The 9,316-nt window shown below is 57.0% G+C and overlaps 1 long non-coding RNA gene across 2 annotated transcripts; it reads left to right on the top strand.

The window, feature by feature from the left end:
* The first annotated feature begins 4,133 nt into the window (after positions 1-4,133).
* On the top strand, positions 4,134-8,263 carry LOC144948992 (uncharacterized). 2 transcript variants are annotated; one of them, XR_013640235.1, is made up of 3 exons: positions 4,134-4,584; positions 7,634-7,725; positions 8,226-8,263. It is a non-coding gene; the product is annotated as an uncharacterized LOC144948992 (long non-coding RNA). The 2 variants fall into 2 exon arrangements; XR_013640234.1 differs by lacking the exon at positions 4,134-4,584 and adding an exon at positions 6,380-7,401.
* The last annotated feature ends 1,053 nt before the right edge of the window (positions 8,264-9,316 follow it).

The following is a 9,316-nucleotide window of genomic DNA, read 5'->3' as shown; positions in this document are numbered from 1 at the left end:
AATGTCAGAAGGGCACACTCCAAAGACACTCCCCACACACCCCACAGACACCCCACACACACACACCCAACAGACACACCACACACACCCCACAGACACACACCCCACACACACACACCACACACTCCACACACACACACACACCCCAAAACAACACACACCTCCGATCAGTACGGTTGGCTACGTACGGTGTGAAAGAAGTGCAACGGACACGCAAATGCCAATGACACGGCGAGCCCAGATGAAGCAATGCAGAAGAGCCGAACTCTCTGCCCCGGGGCATCCTCGAGATCCTCGGGGGCGGGGTGGACACCCCCAGCACCCCCACCACCCCAACCACCCCCACCACCACTCCCACCACTCCCACCACCCCACCACCCCCACCGCCCCCACCGCCCCCACCACCCCCCACCACCTTCACCACTCCCACCACCCCCACCGCCCCACCGCCCCCCACCGCCCCCACCATCCCCACCACCACCACCCCAACCACCCCCACCACCACCACCACCGCTCCACCACCCCCACCACCCCCACTACCCCCACCACCCCCACCACCCCCACCACCCCCAGCACCCCCACCACTCCCACTACCCCCACCACCCCCACCACCCCCACCACCCCCAGCACCCCCACCGCCCCCACCACCCCCACCGCCCCCACTACCCCCACCACCCCCACCACCCTCACCGCTCCCACCGCCCCCACCGCCCCCACCGCCCCCACTACCCCCACCACCCCCACCACCCCCAGCACCCCCACCACTACACCACCCCCCACCACTCCCACCCCCCCCCACCACCCCCATCACCCCCACCCCCCCCACCACCCTCACCACCCCCACTACCCCCACCACTCCCACCACCCCCCACCATTCCCACCCCCCCCACCACCCCCACCACCCCCACTACCCCCACCACTCCCACCGCCCCCACCACCCTCACCACCCCCACCACCCCCACCACTCCCACCACCCCCCACCACTCCCACCGCCCCCACCACCCCCACTACCCCCACCACCCCCACCACCCCCACCACTCCCACCACCCCCACCACTCCCACCCCCCCCACCACCCCCATCACCCCATCACCCCACCCCCCCCACCACCCTCACCACCCCCACTACCCCCCACCACTCCCACTACCCCCACCACTCCCACCTCCCCCACCACCCCCACCACCCCACCACCCCCAGCACCCCCAGCACCCCCACCACCCCCAGCACCCCCACCACTCCGACCACCCCCACCACCCCCAGCACCCCCACCACTCCCACCACCCCCAGCACCCCCCACCACCCCCACCGCCCCCACCGCCCCCACCGCCCCCACCGCCCCCAGCACCCCCAGCACCCCCACCACCCCCAGCACCCCCACCACTCCCACCACCCCCACCACCCCCACCACCCCCACCACTCCCACCACCCCCACCACTCCACCACCCCCACCACCCCCAGCACCCCCACCACTCCCACCACCCCCACCACCCCCAGCACCCCCACCACTCCCACGACCCCCAGCACCCCCACCACTTCCAGCACCCCCACCCCCACCACTCCCACCACCCCCACCACTCCCACCACCCCCACCACTCCCACCCACCTCCACCACTCCCACCACCCCCACCACCCCCACCACTCCACCACCCCCACCACCCCCACCACTCCCACCACCCCCCACCACTCCCACCACCCCCACCACTCCCACCATCCCCACCCCCCCCACCACCCCCAGCACCCCCACCACTCCCACCACCCCCACCACCCCCCACCCCCACCACTCCCACCACCCCCACCACTCCCACCACCCCCACCACTCCCACCACCCCCACCACCCCCACCACCCCCACCACTCCCACCACCCCCACCACCCCCCACCACTCCCACCACCCCCACCACCCCCACCACCCCCACCACTCCCACCACCCCCACCACTCCTACCACTCCCACCACCCCCACCACCCCCACCACTCCCACCACCCCCCACCACCCCCACCACCCCACCACTCCCACCACTCCCACTACCCCCACCACCCCCACAACCCCCACTTCCCCCAGCACCCCCACCACTCCCACCACCCCCACCACCCCCACCACCCCCAGCACCCCCACCCCCACCACTCCCACCACCCCCACCACTCCCACCACCCCCCACCACTCCCACCACCTCCACCACTCCCACCACCCCCACCACCCCCACCCCCCCCCCCCACCACCCCCACCACCCCCACCACTCCCACCACCCCCACCACTCCCACCACCCCCACCACTCCCACCACCCCCACCACCCCCACCACCCTCACTACCCCCAGCACCCCCACCCCCACCACTCCCACCACCCCCACCGCCCCACCACCCCCACCACCCCCACCACCCCCAGCACCCCCACCACCCCCACCACCCCCACCCCCACCACTCCCACCACCCCCACCGCCCCCACCACCCCCACCCCCCCCCCACCACCCCCACCACCCCCACCACCCCCACCACCACCACTCCCACCACCCCCACCACTCCCACCACCCCCACCACTCCCACCACCCCCACCCCCCCCCACCACACCCACCACTCCCACCACCCCCACCACTCCCACCACCCCCACCACCCCCACCACCCCCACCACCCCCAAGACCCCCACCACTCCCACCACTCCCACTACCCCCACCACCCCCACCACCCCCACTACCCCCACTACCCCCAGCACCCCCACCACTCCCACCACCCCCACCACCCCCACCACTCCCACCACCCCCACCACTTCCACCACCCCCACCACTCCCACCACTCCCACCACTCCCACCACCCCACCACTCCCACCACTTCCACCACCCCCACCACCCCCACCATCCCCACTACCCCCAGCACCCCCACCACTCCCACCACTCCCACCACCCCCACCACCCCCACCACCCCCCAGCACCCCCACCCCACCACTCCCACCACCCCCACCACTCCCACCACCCCCACCACTCCCACCACCCCCACCACCCCCACCCCCCCCCCACCACCCCCACCACCCCCACCTCCCCCACCACCCCCACCACTCCCACCACCCCCACCACTCCCACCACCCCCACCACTCCCACCACCCCCACCCCCCCCCACCACCCCCACCACCCCCACCACCCCCACCACCCCCACCACCCCCACCCCCACCACTCCCACCACCCCCACCACTCCCACCACCCCCACCACTCCCACCACCCCCACCCCCCCCCACCACACCCACCACTCCCACCACCCCCACCACTCCCACCACCCCCACCACCCCCACCACCCCCACTACCCCCACCACCCCCACCACCCCCACCACTCCCACCACCCCCACCACTCCCACCATCCCCACCACTCCCACTACCCCCAGCACCTCCAGCACTCCCACTGCCCCCACTATCCTCCCCACCACTCCCACCACCCCCACCACCCCCACCACCCCCAGCACTCCCACCACTCCCATTAGTGGAGTGCTGTTAGCGAGTTGGAACAAAAAAAAAACGCCGCCAAGGCTGCGTCGTCCAGCGCGGTGGGAAGAACACGTCGCGTGAACTAAAAACACATGCACATTGAATACGAGTTCGGCACGCCGGTTGTGTTGGAGAGTAAACCCACCACGACATTTACAATTCGGGTGCTTTGACGTTTCGCCGGTAATTACATATTTTGAACTGGCCATTGAACAAAGACGGTCAATACTGCTGCTGCTTCTGCGGCCGTCTGGAACGCTCTTCTTTCCCATGTCAGGAAGCCGCTGGGAGCTGTGCTGCACTTTTAAATAATAATCATCATCATCTCGATTGGCAAACTCATTTTTTCAGAAATTATTTTTTGCGTGTGTTTAGTTTATCGTGATTCAACCCCCCCCCCCCACCTCACTCCCGCACCTCCGACTGGCCACGGTTGGCTACGTACGGCGCGAAAGAAGTTCAACACACGTACACATTTGTCTTTGTGCCGTATCGTACGTTCAATGAACACGCCGTTGGAAAACGACAGAAGCCAATGCACGGATGAATATGAACGTGGGGGTTGGGGGAAGGGAATAAGAAATCAATTAGGGCAGTGGGGGAAATGTCACGTGGTCGAGCGGCTGCCTACGAGGGGAGACACGCGGGGGGGCAGGAGGGGGGCAGGGGGGGCAGGGGGGGGGCGGGGGGGGGCGTCCCCGTGTGGAGCTTCATTAGAGGCCCGGCTCGCGTGGGGAGGGTGTGTTGGAGAGTAAACCCACGACGACGTTTACACTTCGGGTACTGTGACGTTTCGCCGGTAATTAAAACAACAGCGGTTATCTCAAGTGGATCCGGGCCTCCCCCTAGGTCGACTCAGCCTCAAAATGAGTGCCTTGTGTAAACATCGCCACCGGGGAGACGAAGGCGGCCGGGCGTGGTGCTGGCCATCCACCCTCTCGTGTGCCGTGCCGGCCTTCATAGGCGCTGCTGCTCGCTAACAGCACTTGCCCCAACAGTCTGTTGAGGCTACACGGGGGGGGGGATCTTTTGTCTGTTTTCTGTGGTGTGAGAGAAGCGGTCCATGGCTGTACCGGCGGAATTTCCATCTGGTGCGGAGACAATGGGAAGACGATCGATGCGGTCAGCTGTGTTATATTTCATCATAAAGGGTTTTGTTGGGTTAGACCGCGTCGATATAGCGGTGTCGTTCACCCACCACCACCGCGACACAGCCAATCAGTGAGGTCTGTCACGTCAACAAAACGTGCCGATTAGTGACTACTTCATCATGAGGCCTCCTTTGCCAGTAGCAAAATATAATAATAGGTTTTTTTACCCTTTTTTATGGCAACAAAACTGACACTTTTTGCAAGGAATCATGTTTGCATTCTGACCGCAGGTATTGTGGTTAATGCAAACACGATTCCTTGTTAAAAGGTGTCAGTTTTGTTGCCAGAAAAAAGGGCAAAAAAACCCTATTATTAAATTAGTGACAACTTCAGCAAACCGGTGAGTTGCACGGTTACATTCACGAGATTTACAAATTGATTACGACGTTAACGACACATTTATATTTTACGCGATCAATCCCCCCCCCCCCAAAAAAAAACAAACCAAACCTTTACTTCGAATATTATTGGTAGCGAAAGCCCCCTACTGCGTATTAAACTGACTAACTCATGGTATTTTTAAATCCTTTATATTAAGTTAGCTTGCTTGCTTGCTTGCGTGCTTGCTTACTTGCGTGCTTGCTTGCTTGCTTACGACCGTGCACATTTTTCGGTCGTTTTTTAACCCACTTCCCGTGATCCAATGGAGCAGATATTTTCCACACAGACTCGTTGTGCGAGACAATTAATGTTCGTGAAATTTTTTTTCCAAAATTTTACACTGTTTAGGGAAAACAAATTAAATATTTAATTACCAATTGCTTAATACTGGCAGACAATCATCTGACCCATAGGTGGCAGCCATCTCAAGCCAGAGGACGAGAAGACTCTAGCCGCCATGCATATAAAGGAATTATAGTGAAAAACTTTGTTTTTACGGGTTTACTTGTTTTTGCTGATGTTTATTGTGATTGCTGCTCACTCTGAGTAGTGGCTTGCGTGACGCAGTCCAGCATGGCCTATGCTGCTACAGCAAGGGGCGATCTTTGTTAAGCCAGCGACACAGAACGTGGACATTGCTGACTATTTAAACTATAAACAACGTGTTTTTTTGATAATTGTTTTTTACCCTTTTATCTGGCAACAAAACTGACACCTTTTTTACGAGGAGTCATGTTTACATAGACCACAATACCTGCAGTCATAATGCAAACAAAAAACACAACTCTGATAATGTATGCACTGTCCAATTATCATATTTTTACTGGCAAATGAGGTACCAATGGTGTAAATGCTTACCCCGAGCTCTCATACTCTGATGGTGCATTGTCTTTGAGTTGTGGAACAATCAACTTCAAGGAGAGTGCATACATTATCAGAGTTATGTTTTTTGTTTGCATTATGACCGCAGGTATTGTGGTCGATGCAAACATGACTCCTCGTAAAAAAGGTGTCAGTTTTGTTGCCAGATAAAAGGGTAAAAAAACAATTATCATATTTGTCACTGGCAAATGAGGTACCAATGGTGTAACGTGTTTTATTTTATTTTATTTTTAAATACTTTATATTAAGTTCACTTGCTTGCTTGCTTGGGTGCTTGCTTGCTTACGACCGTGCAAATCTTTCGGTTGTTTTTTAACCCACTTCCCGTGATCCAATCGCGCTGACATTTTGCACACAGGCTCGTTGTGCTTGACAATTAATTTTCGTGAAATTTTTTTCCCAAAATTTTACACTGTTTAGGGAACAAAAATTAAAATATTTAATTACCAATTGCTTAATGGTGCAATGCAATCATCTGACCCATGGGTGGTAGCCATCTCAAGCCAGAGGACGAGAGGACTCTAGCCGCCACGCATATAAAGGATTTATAGTGAAAAACTTTGTTTTTACGGGTTAATTTTTACCAGGTCAGGGACCCACTGAGTTACGTAGCTCTTTTTCAGAAGCGACCTGTCAATCACAAATCATAGCCCAATGCAAGTGGCTTTTCACACGAGAATATATCGCAACCAAACATCCTCTAAATGGACGTTTCTCTAGCATGGAGGGAAAAAACAAACCAGAGGATCCGGAGAAAAATCCACGCGACCACGTGGAGAGAGACACCGCAAACTCCAAATATACAGCAGCAGGCGTTGGGGTCGGGATTGAGCCCGCAACCTTCTGCATAGCAGGCGATGAAGTTAACATCTCGACAACGTGACGACGCTTGGTTTGGCATCAGAGGGCTCCGAATCAGTAGAGCGGCATTATCTCTTCTTCTGCTGCGTAACCACGTGGTCTGTCACTGCGGTCCAAGCTTCGCTTCTTCTCAGACACAATTATGCTATCGATCCCTTCTCTATACTTAGGAAACGTGGGACCCTGTTTTTAAACATCTGCGCCAGTAAATGCGACATGGGTTTAACCTGCAGGCTGGATTGAGTGAGGAGCTCACTGATTCTTGAAAGATCTGGACAAAGTCCCATCGGTGAGCTCCGATAGGCATGGCTGCATTGGCCGGGTATTGTAGCCCGCGTGCCCAGCCACCGCATGGCCAAGCAGCTTCTATTTGGCCGGATAGAGCGGGGGCTAAACGGGTACGGCACAAGCTGGACTGGAGATGGAGTGATGTAGTGCATCACTCCGCAAGTACCACACACGCTACATGCGGTAAACATGCGAACAAACACGCTCCGATACAATGTGGGCATTGTCTTTGAAATTGAATGGGCTACACAGCCTTCTGTATGGCCTCGTCTCACCACCAGTGTCAGACCCTGAGAACAACGCCAAAAGACGACCAATACAAAGACAAAACACGCATCGGAGCATTTATATCTCGGGGTGAGCAGCGGCAGCATAGGTGAGAAATGTAACCGACTCTGTGCTGTATTGCATTGTATTTCTAAGTTTACTAGGTTTTGTTTTTCTAATTAATTCTTACCTGATGACGGTTGCTTGTGTTGCAATCGAAACGTCGTATTCTATTATTATTTAATTAAATTTTCTACGTGACTTTGTCTGAAATAACCAAAGAGTAATCCCTGCAGTCACCAAAGCTTCGAATCTAATGCAAATGTTTGTTTCGGGATGAGTTTCGCGTGGCGGGCCATCCGAGGCTGCGTTATGCGATCGTCGACGACTACGACGACCGCGGCTACTGCACGTGGCGTCGGCTCACGACTCGGTGGGTGGATGTGGATGGGAGGGCGATGGAGGAGAGGGGGGGGGGGCATAATGGTGTAGATCAGGGGTGGGGAATGTCCGGCCCGCGGGCCGTATAAGGCCCGCAAAATCATTTGGTCTGGCCCTGCCAAAGGGCCGTCCATAAATGACGTCACACGATTTTGGACGATTTTTGACCCCCCCCCTCCCGTCGTCATACGGCGTCAAAAAAAGTCAGACCCCCCCTCAAATATGACGTCACAACGCTCTGCCCTCCCCCCCCCAAAAAAATAAAACATGCTTCAAATCGCTTTAAACTATTGTCACTGTAGTGCGTATTTAATGTGGCGTTGCACTTTGATGTTGTAGGAGAAAACATTTATTAAAAAGTATATTTAATTAAGTAGAACGTGTGGTCTATATTTTTTAAAGTTGCGCATTTTGATGTGACGTCACATTTCTCAAACCCCTTCCCCCCTCGTTACACATCGTCACAAATGTCTGACCCCCCCCCCCCTATAGGTGCGTGACGTCATTTATGGACGGCCCCCAAGGCAACCTAAGAGCAAACCTGGAAAAGCGGTTGCGAGTAGCAGCAACATCATCAACACCAGCTAACATCACCACGCCTCGCAAAAGAGAAGCAGTTCCAGCCATCGCATTAGGGGTGCGTTAATGAAATGTTTGACCGAATAAAACGGGCAAATTTTTAAGTTGATAACTCTGTGTGGCCCGCGAATGATGTTCCGATTGCTGAGGAGCGGCTCGCTGCACTGCCGCTGAGAGCTGCGTGGTGTGTGGGGTGGTGATGGACTCAGCCCATCATCCCGCTTGCGGCGATAAAATTAAGTACCGCTTTGTGAGCAAGTTTAAACGAGTGGTTGCCCTGTATCAGCGGTTCTTAACCTTTGACTTGCACCCCTTTGGATTCTTAATCGTAAACTATTTTTTCTAAAATAATGTTACCAAATGCGTGGGTTTGATGAAACAAGGTAGTTGTCACTCAACCTGCCCGTGCTCAATTTGTCTTTTTCGATGGTTGATCATCCCAAACTAAATCTGCCCATGTCTCGCTACCCCCCCCCCCCACCCCCAGAAAGGGGCATCTCGCACCCCCACGAGATGCGTGCCCCCCAGGTTAAGCAGAAGAAGAAGTAGAACCACCACTGCCCTACATGGATACCACCTTCAATACAGCCCGACGAGTCTGGACGGACGCGCGCGTGCCATAGGAACGTGGAGTTTCCCGACGCCGGTTCGGAGCCCGGAAGCGTGTGATGATCACCGAACAGCTCAAGGCTCCTTGTGTAGCACTGGCACCACGAGTCTGTCCGCGTCTCGCCAGACTTTTGTCGCGACATTGCTCACGCGGAAAACTGATTTTTTTTATTTTTTGTTTAAGGCTCAGTGGCGCGCTTAAACACATTCCTGCGGAGGGAGCTGGTAGGAACGTTGAGTTGCTCAGTCAATGTGCCAGGGTCAATGGCGGCGTGGTGTATTCCGCAAATATGGCCGACTGTGAGGGCGGGCACAAGCCGGCGTGAGTAGGTTAAACGTTGAGTTTTATAAGGGCACCACGGGGTGACCAGCCCATCCCCACCCAGCCCCACCCC

This window comes from Lampetra fluviatilis, chromosome 52 (genome assembly GCF_964198595.1).
Source record: "Lampetra fluviatilis chromosome 52, kcLamFluv1.1, whole genome shotgun sequence".
NCBI classification, from domain to species: Eukaryota; Metazoa; Chordata; class Hyperoartia; order Petromyzontiformes; family Petromyzontidae; genus Lampetra; species Lampetra fluviatilis.
Note: the sequence above shows the minus strand (reverse complement) of the source record. Positions and strands in the feature narration are given on the sequence as shown.